The 13,775-nt window shown below is 36.0% G+C and overlaps 1 protein-coding gene and 1 pseudogene across 4 annotated transcripts in view; both read left to right on the top strand.

The window, feature by feature from the left end:
* The window catches only part of GREB1L (GREB1 like retinoic acid receptor coactivator), a 353,788-nt gene that overhangs the window by 39,175 nt on the left and 300,838 nt on the right, over window positions 1-13,775 (top strand). The window lies entirely within an intron of this gene.
* LOC143662256 (zinc finger protein 181-like) lies at window positions 11,283-12,572 on the top strand (annotated as a pseudogene).

The following is a 13,775-nucleotide window of genomic DNA, read 5'->3' as shown; positions in this document are numbered from 1 at the left end:
ACAGGATTTTTGTGATGAGCTTAGAACAAACAAAATCCTTCACCTGAATATTCTTTGCCATCTGCAACACAACTGGGGTCCTGTTATCAAAGAAGAAGAGAGGATGGGTATTAGAAAAAGGACTAAGAATGTCTATCATCATGCTCTTTAAAATTCTAATTCCCTACATTCCACTCTCACAATGTAATGCTTGGACAGGACAAGCTTATTGCTGTAACAAACATCCTCAAAATTTTGGTTGTGTAATTACTCACATTACAGTCCAATATGGTCAGACACTTTTCCTTGCAGTCATTCCAGGATGCATGCTCGCTTCCTTCTGTTCCACTGCCATCTTCAAATCCTGGCCTCCAAGAGAGCATACTCTGAATCACCTAGGCCATGGTTTCAGGCACATTTCATTGGGAGAACTAGGCTAGGAAGTGTTGTTTAACTGTGTCTTCAGAGAGAGGAAATATATTTGGTGAGCATCTAGCCAGCTTCTGCCATGCTCTGGTTGAGTGAAATCTAGTTGTCATTGAAGATGGTCAGCAAAATGGATGAGCATGTTCTTTACAAATGTAAAAAATGAGTTTCACAAAAACTTGTAAATAAATGAAATTTCCTATCTATGGGTATTTCTTAAAGCTGCTATTGCAGCTAATATTCCTCTTTATAGACAGTTAGTATATGGATAGTAAAGTCTCAAGCACATCATTTCCAAAAAGCCTTCTTTGTCTATTGCCCCCCACCCCCACCCCCAGATGGCAAAACTGCCTGCTATGTTTACTTTTGTGTTGTGCTGATCCTTGGCTATAATAATTGGTTTTATTTCATGTGTCTCACTTGAGAGCTTTCAGAGGGCAAAGACCATGGGGAATTAATCTTTCGGTCACCAGGTCTTAAGGCCTAATAGATACTCAATAAACATATAATTGAATTAATAATTAAATGGATAAATGCATGAACAAATGTTATTGACAATGTTGAAACTTCAGACTAAAAGGAGAAAAGGCTGGTTTTGAATTCATAAAAAATTTGTTAATGGAGCTTTTTTTAAAAATAAGTTTTTTCTGCAACTTAAATGATAATTTGAATTAGTTGCTCACAAAATAGTCATATTTGGGCCTGCTTTAATTAACGTATGTTGTCATATTTAGTAGCATCTAGTACATAAATGAGTGTGAGGCAAAGATCTTAAAATTTTTTCATGAATAGATAAAATACGCAGTTAAATTTGAGTGGCCTTTAAGGCAGGCCACAGTGGCTCAGCAGGCAGAGTTCTTGCCTGCTATGCCAGAGACCTGGGTTCGATTCCTGGTGGCTGCCCATGCAAAAAAATATATATTTGAGTGGCCTTTAATTTTACATTAGTGGAGAATAAACTAGTGAGGTCTTAATTTTATCAATAATATTTATAGTACTTATTTTTAACTTTCCTATTCATTATAATTCAACCCATATTTATTGAGTTCCTACTCAAACAGAGAAGACATTAATAAATATACAAGTAGATCTGTAATTATGTAATTATATGATTATATAATTGAAATGGGGCTATAAAGGCAAAGAGTATAATTTATACTGGGAATTTAAGGAGTATTTGAAGAGGTGCTATCTGTGCTGAGAAGAAATAGGAGAATGAGGACAACTCTCCTCCCAGACAGAGCTTGGGAGTGAACATTTCAGAATGTTCCAGAGCTCTGAAGGGGAAGAGCTTAGCCTGTGGGAGGAGCTAAACGAAGGTGGTGGCTGGTCAGGGCTCTGGAGAGGCTGAAGGATAGGTCTGGGCCAGATTTCTCATGCCTCATAGGTCACGCTGAGGCATTGGACCTCTGCTTCAATCATTAGTTTAAGGGATTTTAAAAGTTTTTTTTTTTTTTTTTTTAATTCATTGTTTTAGATGGCAACATATAGTATATCTTTCAACCTGGACCTTTTAGCCTTTAGAAAACATTTTGAAACAATATATATAAATAAATACTAAGTATATAAATACAATAAATACAGTTTTTATCTTTAAATTAAAAAATACCGCAATTGTAACAACAATGGAAAATAAACCTGAAAATGTCCGTTACATTTCATTAAGGGAAAGAAAGAAAACTAAGTTACATTGAGAAGAATGTTGCGGGAGATGAATTTAAATAAGTTGTGGAAAAATAGAGTTAGGTCCCATCCCATTATTAATCAGAATAATTTCCAGATGAATGAAAGCTACCAACATAATAATAGCTAACCTTTATTTAGCTTGTACTGTGTGTCCAGCTCTGCTCTAAACACTTTTTACATATCATACATATTTTACTTATTTAATCCTCGGAGTAGCCCTATAGAATTGGAGCTACTTTTATACCCATTTTGCAGTTAAGGCAACTGAGGCTTAGAGAAACAACAAGTGGTGCTAGTAGCTCTCTAAATTTTAGCAGTCTGATTTTAAAGTCTGTGTTCTCATCTGTCATAAACATATTACCTCTAAAAGTTCGAGGTAAAAGAAGTTGATTAATATTTGTATATTATTGGTGTACTGAAGATTATTCTGACCATGTCTACAAAACCAAACCCACGGGAAAAGACTGGCAGATTTGACCACTCGCATATATTTATGTAAAGTGTTATATTTTCTCCAAACATCCAAAACAAAAAATATAAACTAGAAGAAAAAAAATGTTGGCAGTCTATGTAATAGACAGAGTGCTAATATTGTTTATATATAAGGCATTATTATAATCAATAAAAAAGGACAACTCTCCAATGAGAGCATGGTCTAGGGGAGAGGTCAGCAAACTCTGGCCTATAGGCTAAATCCAGTCCACCATCTGTTTTTGTAAATAAAGTTTTATTGAAGCATAGCCATGCTCCTTTGTTTACACATTGTCTATGATTGCTTTTGTGCTACAGTGACAGAGTTGAGTGGTTATGACAGCAAAAATTCCCTGAGATTGGAAACAGAGGAATATCTACCTTTCATGATCTTGAAAGACAGTATAGAGTCTCTTCTCTTTGGAATGGCTTTGAGTGTTTCTCCTTCACGGCAGAAAAATGGACCAGTCACAGATTACCCCTTCCCCTATGTGCTGGATCCCAACCTCTTCTGATTCCTTACTCTGAGGAATCCATTCATAATCCCTTCTTCCTGCTTTATTTTCAATGTTTTGTCTTTAAACTATTTTCTTTCCTTTAACTTATGAGCTAGTTCATCTCTATTCTTTCTATAAAAAAAGGAAGAGAGAAGGAAAGGAAAAGAGAGAAAGAAGAGAAAAAGAGAGAAGGGTCCCCTGGACCCTGTATTTCTCACTAACTGCTTCTGCTGTTATCTCTCCTTCCTGGCCCTCTTTGTTGAATGTGGCCTCTGCTTGTTACCTGGTCCTCATACAATGTCATATGGTTTAGCTCCTATGAGGCTCACAAAGGTATCCTACCAAGTACACAAAGTGTATCCCTTCTACCACTATCTTATTTGACTAATTTATAGCTTATGGTACAGTTGACTTTTACCTTAATTTAAAAACTTGCTTCACTTTCTTTGTTGATACCATTCTATTCTGGTTTTCCTTTTTTTTCCTTAAACCTCAAGTACTTTGCATGGTCTTACTCATTTTCCCACTTATTAAATATTGATATACCTTAGAATTCCATCCGTAGTTCCCTTTCTTTCCCGTCACTTGGCCTTCGAAGGCAATCTCATTATCTTTCTATTAACAACCCACAAATCTTTATCCCTAGCCTAGACCTTTCTACAGAACCCTCAAGTAAGTGCCTGCTAGCATGTCCCCATGCCTGGCATCCTAAGGTCCTTTCAAACTGATCTTAGACAAACTTCAACTCCTTGTCACATTTTTTCATTCTGCATCATACTGTCTTATACCAGGTCGTTACCACATGAACCACTATCAGAGTACTCTTACTTGTCTCCTTGTCCAGGTCACTTTTGAGTTTCTTGTGGGTAAGGACCATATTTTCATCTCTGCATCTTCATGGTCAAGAACGCTGAATATATCAGAGAAATGAAAGTAAGGAGGAAGAATGAAAACTAGGAAGAATGAAACTGTTTTGAACTCAAGTGTTCTGAGCAGAAATGGAATAATAGATTGCCCTCTGGAATGAATTGAGTCTGGGAAATTGACTGAATGATGACTTGCCAGAAGTGTTCTTCTTACTCTTAGGGTCTGTTGATAAAACATGACGAGAATGCATGAGGCCTGTTGAAACTGAAATAGCTTTATTTAGTAAATAAATAAATGACTTTATTTAGTATTGAAATCATTTAGGTTTATAGAGTGTAGGATACTGATGCTAAAACAGCATCTCCTCAAATCATGAAGTTTAGCAGTACACATTAAAAATTGTACATTTAGTACTTAGCACATGAATTCTTGGTACTTGGCAGAACTGAGAACACTTAGTATAAAATGTTCTGGTATAAAGTGTTGTTAGGACATTTAAGTAAGAGTTCTATCCTTGAGCAATTCATAGCATCAACTAAAAAAAAAATGCAAGAAAGAAAACACTTGTCACACTTTCTTATAAAAAAGAAAAATTATGGCCTTTAGAGCCAGATTATAAAGTGGCAATCAGAATCATGAGGAAAAGCTATGCATGTCACACTTAGTTCAGAGACTGATCAATTATGTATTTTATAAAATCAAATTGTCTTGATACCAATAATAATGCTTTATTAAAAAGAAAAACTCAAGACCTTTGGGAAATTTGAAAGTGCTGAATATTAGAATAGTTCCTATACAATTTAACACTTCTCATATAAAGTAATGTTATCTACAATCTCTCTAATTTTTCTGTAAAGCGATTTTACTGTGAGAAATAAGCAGTCTGTTTGGAGTGATAAAAAATTTTGAAAACAGAGGCAACGTTTGTATAATATTGCAAATGTAATTAATGCCCCTGAGCTACACACTAAAAAAATAGTTTAAAGGGCAAATTTTATGTTATGTATATTTTACCATAATTAAAAAAAAATTTCAAAGTGTAAATCTTCCATAAGGTAAAAAATATCATTAAGACATTACCAAATCCAATGTGTGTATTAAAGTAGTTCTAACAGTGCAGTTTGCCTTGTCACTTCCAATACTTTCCCCATTTAAAAAAAAATAACAATCTAGAAAGTTTGGAAATAGAGAAAAAGAGTATCTATAATCCTACCAACTTCACACAGCTTTTTTTCAGAAAAATTTGTTTTATAATTGTATTTGTATATGTAATTTTGTGTTCCATTTTTCAAACTAGTATTTTTCTCATGAATATTATATTATGATGTTACTAAATAATTATTTTTATGGCAGCTTGATTCCATGTAATGATATACCATAGTTTATTGGGTTGTTCAGATTTTTATTGTGGTAACATATATAACATAATTTCACATTGTAATCACTTAAAAGTATACCATTCATTGGTTTAATTACATTCACAATATTGGGTGAACATCACCACCATCCATTTCCACCAAAACATTTCCATCACCCTAAACTGAACCCCTGCACTCATTAAGCATTAACTCCCCTTTCACACCTCCACCTGTCCCTGATAAACTGTAATCTTCTATCTCTATGATATGCATATTCTAGCTATTTCGTAGAAGTGAGATCATACAATATGTCCTTTTTGACATGAAGTACATTGACTATGCTTTTACCACTGTTTCTAGACTATTTCATGATCCAAAACTACAACTCATACTCATCTAATAATAACTCTGCTTTCCCCCTTCTTCTACCTCTAGTAACTACTGTTCTGCTCCCTATTTCTATGAATTTTCTTATTCTAAGTATTTCATATAAGAGGAATCATATAGTATTTGTCTGTTGGTGTCTGGCTTATTTCATTCAACGTGATGTCTTCAAGGTTTAAACACGTTATTACAGGTACCAGCAATTCATTCCTTTTTACACTTGAATAATATTCCATTGTGTAGATGTACCACATTTTGTTTATTCATTCATCTGTTGATTGAAACTTGGGTCATTTCCACCTTTTGGCTGTTGTGAGTAAAGCTGTGATGAACATTGGTGTATAAATATCTGTCCGAGTTCCTGCGTTCAGTTCTTTGGGGTATATACCTAGGAGTAGAATTGTTGGGTCATATGGTATTTCTGTGTTTAGCTTTCTGAGGAACAATCAGTTTCCACGAGGACTGCACCATTTTACGTTCCCATTGAATGAGGGTTCCTATTTCTCTGTTTCCTCACCAATGCTTGTTATGTACAGGGTTTAAAAATATCCAGCCTAGTGGGTGTGAAGTGGTATCTCACTGTAGTTTTAATTTGCGTTTCTTTAATGGCTATTGAGGGGGAACATCTTTTCATATACTTATTGGCCATTTTAATATCTTCTTTGCAGAAATGTCTAATCAAATCCTTGGCACATTTTAAAATTGGATTGTTTGTCTTTTTGTTATTGAATTGTACAGTTTCTTTATATTTTCTGGATATTGAACCTTTATCAGATATATGATTTATCTTTTCATTTTCTTGATAATGTCCTTTGATACACAAAAGTTTTTAATTTTGATGAAGTCCATTTTATCTGTTTTTTATTTTGTTGCTTGTGCTTTTGATGCAAAATCTAAAAATCCATAACCTCCTTCAAGGTTCTAAAGATACTTCTGTGTGTTTTCTTTTTGTTTGTTTGTTTTTTAACATGGGCAGGCACCGGGAATTGAACCTGGGTCTCCAGCATATCTGGTGAGAATTCTGCCCACTGAGCCACTGTGGCCCACCCTCCCTGTGTTTTCTTATAAGAGTTTTATATTAAGCTCATTGATCCATTTTGAATTAATTTTTACATATGGGGAAAGGTAGGAATCTATATTCATTCTTTGGAATGTGAATTTCCAGTTGTCCTAGCATCATTTGTTGAATAGACTATTATTTTCCTATTGAATGGACTTGTCACCTTGTTGAAAATCAACTGACCATAGATATGTGTGTTTGGCTCTGGACTCTCAATTTTATTCTATTGGTCTATGTGTTTATTTTCATGCCATTCCCACATTGTTTTAACCACTATAGATTTGTAGTAATTCTGAAGTCAGGAAGTATGAGTCCTTTCACTTCGTTCTTCTTCAAGATTGCCAGCCTCTTTCTCCCGCTCCTCCGTGGATGCTGCTGCCCAGTGTTCTCCTTGATTCCAGAGTTCCAAAATAGTTGATTCAGCGGTTCCTGCCAGTTCAATAGTTGTTTTGTTGGAGGGATCAATTCCTGGATCTTCCTATTCTGCTATTTTCCCACAACCCTCTTCATTCATTGTTCTTTTAACTGGCATTTTTTTTAAGTACTGGGAAGACTGAGAATTTTTCCATATATTTTTAGTACCTATAAAATTTTTTCCTCTATTCAAAATGCAAGATGGATCAATGATTCTTAATGTGACAATGTAAAAAGTTTATTGCCATTAATTTTTGAGAAAGGTTGTTGAGTTTTGGTGTAGTTAGCAATGAAATACATCCACGATTATTTGGGACATATTAAATACTCTTTTCCACTGCATATATATGTGAGCAGTAATAGGTTGAATGGAATACTCTTTTCTGAACTGTGGGTCTCACAGTGGGCTTAAAATATTCAGTGAAATCATGTTGTAAACGGATGTGCTATCATCCAGGCTCTGTGGTTCTATTTCTAGGGCACAGGCAGAGTCAATTTAGCATAATTCTTAAGAACCCTAGGATTTTCAGATGGTAAATGAGCATTGACTTCAACTTAAAGTCATCAGCTGCTTTAGCCCACAACAAGAACATCAGCCTGAGCTTTGAAGTCAGTCATTGACTTCTCCTCTCTAGCCATGAGAAGTCCTAGATGGCATCATCTTCCAATAGGAGGTTGCTTCATCTACATTGAAAATCTGTTGTTTAGTGTTGCCACCTCCATCTATTATCTTATTATCTCCATCTGTTATTATTATTATTATCTTCATCTATTATCTGGATAACTTGCTGAAGCTTCTAAAGCAGCGTTTACAGCTTCACCTTGTACTTTCATGTTATGGAGACAGCTGCTTTCCTTAAACCTCATGAACCAGCCTCTGCTAACTTCAAACTTTTCTTCTGCAGCTTCCTCACCCCTCAGCCTTCACAGAATTGAAGAGAGTTAGGGCCTTTCTCTGGATTAGGCTTCAGCTGAAGGAAATGTTGTGACAGTTTCAGTCTTCTGTCCAAACCACTCAGACTTTTTCCATATCAATAATAAGCCTGTTTTACTTCCTATCATTCATGTGTTCACTGGAGTAGCACTTTTAATTTCCCTTGAGAACTTTTTTTTGCATTCACAACCTGGCTAACCTTTTGGTACAAGAGGCCTAGGTTCTGGCCTATCTCAGCTTTTGACAAGCTTTCTTCACTAAGCTTAATCATTTCCAACTTTTGATGTAAAGTGAACACTTGAACACTTAGAGGCCATTGTAGGGTTATCAGTTGGCCTAATTTCAAATTATTGCATTTCAGGGAATAGTGAGGCTCGAGGGAAGGGTTGATTGGTGGAGCAGTCAGCACATACAAACATTGTTTGTCATCTCATATTGGCATGATTTGTGGTGCCCCAAATAATTTCAATAGAAACATTAAAGATCACTGATCACAGATCACTGTAACAGATACAATAATAATGAAAAAGCTTGAAATATTTCAAGAACTACCAAAATGTGACACAGAGAAGTGAAGTGAGTACATGCTGTTGGAAAAATAGCACAGATAGACATGCTCGATCCAGGGTTGCCACAAACCTTCAACTCGTAAAAAATGCAGTATCTGCGAAGTGCAACAAGGTGAAGTGCAATGAAATGTGGTATGCCTGTACAGTTCTCTTAGTGGGATTTGGAGAAAGTGAAAATGAATGCATTTGTACAATCTGCCATATTTACTTGAAATTCTCATATATCCTTTTTGTTGTTCTTATTCACATACCATACTCATTTAATCTTTTTAAAAAGAAAACTATTGAAGTACACACCCACAATGGGCATAGTTTATGAAATGTAAATTGGAACTCAATAAAGCTGTTTAAAAATTTTCCTCATTGGCCAGCAAGAAAAAAGGTGATTATATCATGTATCATGTTTTGTAAACTTTTATTCACTTAAAAATTTACTGTGAATACTCTTCACATCAACAGATTTAACCTATAAAATGTACATTATGAGTTTGTCAAATTAAAATTGCATATTCCGACTCCTTCCCCTCACGTTTTCATTATAATTTTTTTTTGGGGGGGGGGTACATGGTCCGGGTATCGAACCCGGGTCTCTTGCGTGAAAGGCAGGCATTCTAACCACTGAACTATCTGTGCACCCTATCCTCACCTTTTCATTTTTATTATAAAGTTGAGAGAAAGATATCATTTTTAGAATCAATTTCACTTCATAATACATTTTGCTTCCTTCCACTCTTGTCCATATACTTACATATTGATGCAAATTGTAATTATTGTATACCATTTATCACTATGATTATAAAATAATATCCTAGTCACTTTTCACACACTACATAGTTATTGACCATTACATAATATCCCACAGGGTACATGTGTCCTACATTACCAACTTTCTTATGTTTGTGCATTTAGGCTGTTACAAAATTTCTATTGTTAAAAATGATGTAATGCATACCTTTATGAATTTTTCTTTTCATTATTATTAATTTAGTATAAATTCCTAGAAAATCCCTACTGCTCTTGAACTGAAACAGCAACTTCAGAGCAAAACAAATTTGCTTTTATATGATTCCCTTTAAAGTCATCCTACATTATGACTGCTGATGTTTTGCTGAACATACTTACTATGAATTTTACTGATTTGAAGAAGTAAAGAAAGGCAGGAAAAAAATGACTGTTTTCTTTTGCTGAAAGATAGTAGCAACCTCACAGTGCTTTTACTTTATTGTCATTACCAAGTGAAGGGGTACAGTGCCCTCCATTTTAAGAGAACAGTACCTATTCATTCAAAATAGTTATTTGCATTGGGATATCTCATCACTGATTTGCAGCTGTGCTTTCTGGATACATGCTGAGAAGCCTTATTTTAAACCAAAAACTTAATTTTAAAAAATTTTAATGAGCATTAATGGGTTACTACTTGGCCGAGCAGGGGAATGACTGGCTCCTTTGGAGAAGGCTCCAGGAATTCTCTGCATCCAGGAAACGCACCTCACTGGCTCAATCGAGCAGTTACTTGAGTCACAAAACTTGGGAATCCGAGGGCTTTGTTCTTCTGATGGCAAGTAATCTGAAGGCTGCAGTAACTGTCTTTAGGATAAGGACCCTGTGCTAAAAGAATGAGTTAAATGGTAAGGTCTCAGAAGGCACAGGATCAAGTTATTTGTAGAGAACTATGTGCTTGTCTACCACTCTCCCTGCACTTCTCTCTGTGCTATTGCCAAGGTATGAGCGCAGGGGCATTTGTCACCATTTTAAAGATAATTTTAAGGATTGAGCAAATTTTAAAGCTTACTCCCTCCTTGGCAAACATTCCTCCTTCTCTACCCTTTCCAGTCCCTGGGAAGCTAGGAAGCTCAATGCCAGGGATAGGAAGGCCCTTCATTTCCACCTCTTGGTACGTGTGCTATCTTCCAGCCTTTCACACACATACCCATTCCACTCCAATTGATTCAAGGCCCTGTTTTGTTTTAGCAGCTTTCTTCAGATATAATTCACATATAGTACAATTCACCCATTTAAAGTGTACAATCCATTGATTTTAATATATTCACAGTCATGCAATCATCACTACAATCTAAGTTTAGCACCCCCCCAAAAAAACCCATAACCAGTAGCAGTTACTTTCCATTTCCCCCAAACCTCTCAGCCTTAGGCAACTACTAATCAACTTCTTTTTAATCTACTATAGATTTCCCTAGTCTGGACATTTCCCATAAATGGAGTCATATGATATGTGGGCTTTCGTGACTGCCTTCTTCCATTGAGTATAATATTTTCAAGTTTCATCCACGTTGCAGCAAGTATCAGAACTTTATTTCTTTTTGTTGCTGAATAATAATCCGTCATATGACCATATCGCATTTTGTTTATCTGTTCATCAGTTCTGGGTTGTTTCTACTTTGGGGCTGTTAATAATGGGTTTTCCTATGCGGCGAGTGTTGGCGGCGGCGGCAGTCACTTTTGTTCCGGAAGCAGAAGTATTTAAGAAATGCGGCCGGATGCCCAGACCCACCTTGCGGCCGGATGCCCAGACCCACCCTGCGGCATTTTCGGGTCTGCTGCGCATATCTGGAGTTTGGTCACACTCTGAACTGTGCAGCTCCTGGGAGGGCGGCGGCCACATCTGCTCACCAGCGACTTGGTGCGGCAGAATGGTTGATTTACATGCTGGTAGCATCTGGACACTGCTCTTCTCTAAGACAGGAACCAGGAAAAAGAACTTGTTGGTTGTTGGAAATGGCAAAGTCATGTCCCAGGTGATATTTAATCATGTGGCCATAGGCTTCTCTTATGAGGAGTGGGGATGGCTGGATTCTGCTCAGAGAAATTTATACAAGGATGTAATGGTCCAGAATTGTAAGAACCTGATCTCTCTAGGTCTGTCCTGTACCTAAGCCATATGTGATCACCTTAGAGAAAGAAGGCAAAGAGCCCTGGATGGTAGAGCAAAAACTGTCAAAAAATTGGGAATCAAGATGGGGAAACAAAGAATTATCAACAATGGAGGATATTTGTGATGATGACTCATCCCAAAGGGAAATCATAGAAAAAAATTATAAAAGAAGGTCTTGAATGTTCAAATTTTAGCAAGTACTGGAGATATAGAGAGAATTTGGAGGGGAAGCATGGAAATCAAGAAGAACATGTCAGACCACTGACCCTCACCATTAGAGAAAGCCCCACTGGGGAAAATGTTTACAAATATGTTTAGTGGCATCTTCAACTTCTAGTCTATTCTTTCTGAGCCACAGAAAATTTCTTCTGAAGGAAAATCACATAATTATGATATTTTTGAGAAAAGCTTACAAAAAAAGTCAGTTATAAAAGATGAGGGCAGGCTACGGTGGCTCAGCAGGTAAGAATGCTTGCCTGCCATGCCCGAGGACCCGGGTTCGATTCCCGGTGCCTGCCCATGTTTAAAAAAAAAAAAAAAAAAAGAGAAAACAGTGATGGAAAGAAACTTTTGAATTCTAATGAAAATATGGCAGCCTTAAGCCAGAGCAAATCTCTTACCCATCACCAAACTTATGATAGAGAAAATATCTATACGTGCAATGAATGTGGGAAAACCTTTGGCAAGCAGTCATCCCTTGATCGTCTTTGGAGAATTCATACTGGAGGAAAACCTTATGAATGTCGTGAATGTGGGGAGACTTCTAGCCATGGCTCAGCCCTTTCTCAACATCAGATAAATCATAGTGGAGAAACCTTACAAATGTATTGAATGTGGGAAGGCCTTGAGCCATGTCTCATCATGAAAAACTCTATGAGTGTCGTTTAAGTGAGAAGGCCTTCATTCACAGGTCATCTCTCATTTACCATCAGGGGAGTCTTGTTAGACATCGGGATCAGTGCTAGTATGTCGTAAAGGATGCAGAAATTATGATTAAATCTTTGCCATGTAGCTTTTATTAACATAGAAGTCTACATGAGAGGAAAACATATAAATGAATGTGCATTTCTTATAGCAGTAGCAACTTTATTTAACATGAGTCCAACATAGAAATTATCTTTAGTTAATGAGCATGTAAAGATACTCAGTCATCCATGGGTACAGTAAATATGATAAAGTTGGAAACCACAGCTGCAAAAGAACTGACATGAATAAAATTCTCAGTCTGATAAAATCAGATTGTAAACAAACAAAAAAATACTGTTATGAACATTTGTGTACAAATTTTTGCATGAATGAATGTCTCTTGGTTATATATCTCAGAGTGGAATTGCTGGATCATATAGCAACTCTGTGTTTAATCATTTGAGGAACTGCTGAACTGTTTTCCACAATGGCTACAAATTTCACTTTTGTAATAGTAACGTACAAGATTTCCATTTCCTCTATATCCTCACTAACACTTATTGCTTTTTGCCTTTTTTTAAAAAACAAAGCAGTTTTATTAAGATAGTCACTTGCCATGCAGTCTATCCAAAGTGTAAAATCAGTGGCTTTTAGTATATCTACAGAGTTTAGCATTCATCACCACAATCAATTTTAGAACGTTTTCATTACTCCAAACAGAAAACCCGCACACCCATTAGCAGTCACCTTTCAATCCCTCTTTCTTCTCTAGCCCTAGTTAGCCACTGATCTGTATCTATCTCTATTGATTTATTTGTATTTATATTTTATATATATGGAGTCATACAATATGTAGTATTTTGTATTTGGTTTCTTTCATTTAGTGTCATGTTTTTTTTTTAATTGTTTTTAATTAAAGAAGTTGTAAATTTACAAAAAAACTCCTGTTAAAAAATCCAGCATTCTAGGTGGGTCATGGTGGCTCAGTAGGCAGAGTTCTTTCTTGCCTGCCATGCCAAGAGACCCGGGTTCAATTCCTGGTGCCTTCCCATGTAAAAAAAAATAATAATAAAAAATAATACAGCATTCCCATATACCCCTTAGTACCTTTGTTACAATTGTTGAAAGAATATTAAAATAGTACTATTAACTATAGTCCATAGTTTACCTTAGTTGTATTTGTTTCCCATATACCACCCTATTATTAACACCTTGTATTAGTGCTGTACATTTGTTATATAGTTCATGAAAGAACGTTTTATACTTGTGTTGTTAACCCCACTCCATTGCCCACAACAGGGTTCACTTGTGTTATACAGTCCTATGTTTTC

This window comes from Tamandua tetradactyla, chromosome 18, assembly GCF_023851605.1.
Source record: "Tamandua tetradactyla isolate mTamTet1 chromosome 18, mTamTet1.pri, whole genome shotgun sequence".
NCBI classification, from domain to species: domain Eukaryota; kingdom Metazoa; phylum Chordata; class Mammalia; order Pilosa; family Myrmecophagidae; genus Tamandua; species Tamandua tetradactyla.
Note: the sequence above shows the minus strand (reverse complement) of the source record. Positions and strands in the feature narration are given on the sequence as shown.